We start from the raw sequence: 4,210 nt of genomic DNA on the forward strand, positions 1-4,210 counted from the left end.
GATGAAATGCAACGCAGAATGACCCCCAACCCCTCTGTGGAAACATGAAAAACTCCTCTTTTTTCGGTAGACATAATAGAACAGATATTCCCGTGCTTTTTTCTGCTCGTTTCCCACTTTTTATATATGATCTGTAACCCACGCCTACAGTGACCGTTTTCTACACTCGAGCGGTCCATAACCACTTTCGCAAATTCTGTAACTTTACTGATTCCGTTTCTTATGTTTTACTATTGTTAACTATTAATAAAAAAAAAAATGCTTTGCTGAATCTTGTATCATGTTTGGAATGGTATTAAAGAATTAATGTTATGCACATAAATATATTCTTATTTAGATAATTATTGTAAAAAGCTGTTTCAACATACATAAATCACACATATAAAAAAGAATCCACTGAATCAAAGGTACATTAATAACTGATCTTTAAATCCGACCAAGTTGATGACTTTATCATTCTGAAGTTAAATGCCGTCGTTACCACTCAAAGATTCATAATCAATTAATTATAATCAATTAATTATTTAATTTAAATTAACTGCAAAGACTTTAGTGGCCCATCTCCCAGACCATTTGCCCCTGAACGTTAGTGCTAGGCTCATGTTTCGTTCATTTGAATCTTCAGTCTACTCAACGTGAAGGATGATGTTCGCAGATTACCAACCAGCTTATTGATTCTTGTTTTTATTTCACTTATGCACTTATGTTTTAATGTGAAGTAGTTGAGATAATGTAGTCCCACAATAACAAGTTGATGAAAATGATAGGTGGCGAAAAGCCATGTCACACAAGTTTAGGTATGAAGCTGCCATTGATGGTCAAAATACTGTGACAGGTTGTGTTTAGAATTTCATCTTGGATCCAGAATCCTCCTGAAGTGTCAGTTCAATTTGGTCATCATCATTGTTACCAGATGTGCGTGTCACAGGAACAGTGAATCGAGAAAACTGGGACGTAACTTTAAGAATCCCTTTCCAAGAACTCAAGATGTTTGGTAATCAAGTTCTGTGTACCAGCACCACAATCCTCTGCAACTTCTGACACTGTCTCCGATAGAACCATATTTCTCATTCCAACTTCGAGCCTCCAGTCTTTCACCTTACGAATGGAACTTTGATTTTGTCCACAAAAAAGTTCCAGGTTCAATGTGTTAAACTGTTTGAATATGTTATTAAGGTAGGCTAGCCGCATTTTGAAGCTGTCTACAGATCATACTGACAGCAAATACTGTTTGTTTTCTATTTTGAGGAAGTCTGATCTTTCCTCTGAGCTCAAACACACGCTGAACTACATTTCCTTTTGTTATCCAGTGATCTTTTGTGTGAAATAGGAGGGTTTCATGTGTTGCATCCACATCTTGGCAGAGTTTCTTGAAAAGGCATGTGTTAAGAGCAGTGAATTTTACAAAGCTGTCTTTATTCAGAGTATTCTGTAATTCTGAGGGTAATTTTTTACACAAGAGCTGGCCTGTGGATTATGCCGTGAAGAGAAATAGCATTTGATGTTTCTTGTATAACTATTGTAACAAAACCTGACTGAGAGTCCAATATAACTAAAGCCCCGTCTGTGCATATCCCATGATAAACCCCAGTCAGTACCTTCAGCTTCGAAGAATTATATTTCTGCATTACATCTTCATTTTTTGTAGATTGGTCAAAAGGTTCACAAAACAAGAATTCCTCCTTCAGAGCCTTAACATACCTAACAAAAACTAGGAGTTGTGAACAGGACTGGACGTCAGTGGACTCACCAAGTTGAATGCCCTTATTGTAAGATTTGCATCTTTTGTTTTATGTCAAGAACAGAAAACCAGATAAATAAAAAGGGTAATTAAAAAAAGGAAGTGTCTGACGGCAAGTAAGTTGGCTGCTACGAGCTCCTTGTGGTCGTGAGAGCGTGCCCAGACCGAAGGCTAGGCGCCTCCAAGTATCCGCCTGGAAACAGACTACTTCCTGACGTGATTGTGTGTAGATCGATGTAATAAACTCCCAACATAAAAACCAGTGTTTTGCATTTAATCATCCCTGCCCGCTAAACTCCTTTAGTTTTGCCTATACATAGTCCCTTACATTTTGCTCTTTGGCTCCCCAGTGGCTCATGGCCCCCAGTTTGTGAGCCACTGGACTATAGAGGAGCACCACTTTCGAACTGTTTCAAAATTTCTTCCAGGTAATATTTTTTGTTCACCCCCAACAGTGCCGTGACGGCGACGAACCGTTTGGTTTGAAAAACAGGTCCGTTGGATGACGTGGAAGACGTTTTGACGGAACGGTGATGTGATGCAATGAGACCGTGACGTGATGAAACGATCACGTGATATGATAAGACGATCATGTGACATGATGAGACAGCTATGTGATTTGATGAAACTGACTTGCTTAATAGCATTTTGTCTTCAACAACCAACGCTTCTATTCTAGGGTATAATATCGCACCGAACAATGAACATTAGCTGTCAACAGAGATGAGGATAGAATAGAAGTTAAAAATGACCAACATTCATTTTCGAACGGAAAATGGTCATAAAAATGGTCATAAGAATATTGCGAGACTGGTCCATTACTAATGGCCCTAGGGATATTAACTACATGTTATGCAAACAGTATCCCATAAAGGGGGAGAGGTAAACACAATCGACCTTTGTATGAAGTACTTGAGGATTACACTCAGTGACAGTGAACATCGTCGATGCTGACGACATAAGTGCCACAGTAGTGTGATGACACAATCCATCCACGACGGAAGTCGTTCTTTACATCCTCTGGGAGGGCGGGACTCGAACCGGTGTGACAGGTACAATCCGTCAGGCCAAAACGGAGTGGTGTTGCGCGCATATAGCTCAGCGTGTCGCATCGAGTTTCTGGTACATGCGTTCTACCCACCCTGCGTTTCGCTTTTGTTTATTGTCTCGCTGAACGAGTTACTCCTTGCTTGATGGTTTCTTCGGCAGAGTGAAGCCACTTTGACTTGATTTACCGTTTCACTCATATCGTTCAAAGTCCATACACACACACATACCAAAGGGAACTATCCTTGTAACGGGGATGGTTAATCAAGGCATGCACCCACTCTTCAGCCATTTATTTTCTCTTTTGTCTTCCTTGTGTGAGCGAAACCGGTTAATCTCCACCGTGTCGTTACATTGAATAACGAATATTCAGTTTAAACTGTCCCATATTGGAACTATGCAAATATATCTTACATTGTTGAGCATCTAATATATATATATATATATATATATATATATATATATATATATATCTATATTTATATATATATATATATATATGTGTGTGTATATATATATATATATATATATATATATATATATATGTGTATTGGTGAAGCGTGGCAGGAAATTCTCTCTGATGCATATTCTGTTAAAAACGACAGCAAAAGAATTATTAATTAACATTTTCCGTGAGCTCTCAAGCTTGTGAAAAGTAGATTTCTGGCAGGGGGAAAGGGAGTAAATAAAATTTCCAAAACTCATAGGAAACAAAAGTTATAATGAACACAAAAAAATACAGCACACAGTAAACTAAATACAAGGAAAGACAAAGAATACAGCAAAAAAAAAAAATACAAGCAGAATAAATTTCAAAAAGTTTCGTATGTGTGTGTTCCATGTATTTTAATGTATGTATACATAAACAGAGAAAACACTTTTGCAAACTTCTTATACATCAAGAGAAACGTCCCTAGATATCGAGACACCGCAAAGATATCACAGCTGGAAGCTTACACATCAGTCAGTAGCGCTTGTACCTCACCTATACTGGCTAGACATTTTGTACCCGATGTTTTATAGTACATTCTAGAATCTAGTGCGTATTCCAGGGAACGCTGCTCAAGCACCGTCGTGATTGACTATTCTCTGTGTGGTGACGTTGAGAGATGGTCTGTTAAAAATATATTGATAATTCTTAATTTTTACTATCCCTCCTCTCTGCTACCCTCATTACCTCTTTTCTATACTACCTCTTCGACGTGATGTCCCTAAGGACAGAAGCACTGGTTACCACCAACGAAATACTAATAACTGAATAAAACAGGTCATGACGTGAATGGCAACAACCGCGTAAGTCGATTGTAACGAGAAAATTATTTCTTTTTGATTGAAAGACGATGTTTGTTTATTTAGTTGAAAAACGAAGTTTCAAGTGATTAGATTTGCTCTCTAGTTACCTATGCCATGTCTGTGCTGAAC

At 38.1% G+C, this 4,210-nt stretch overlaps 1 pseudogene; it reads right to left on the reverse strand.

Moving 5' to 3' along the window:
• Positions 1 to 630: 630 nt before the first annotated feature.
• Positions 631 to 2,834, reverse strand: LOC143024575 (zinc finger BED domain-containing protein 5-like; annotated as a pseudogene).
• Between the last annotated feature and the right edge of the window lie 1,376 nt (positions 2,835 to 4,210).

Source organism: Oratosquilla oratoria, chromosome 4, assembly GCF_046742065.1.
Source record: "Oratosquilla oratoria isolate Oo_2021 chromosome 4, ASM4674206v1, whole genome shotgun sequence".
Taxonomy (NCBI): domain Eukaryota; kingdom Metazoa; phylum Arthropoda; class Malacostraca; order Stomatopoda; family Squillidae; genus Oratosquilla; species Oratosquilla oratoria.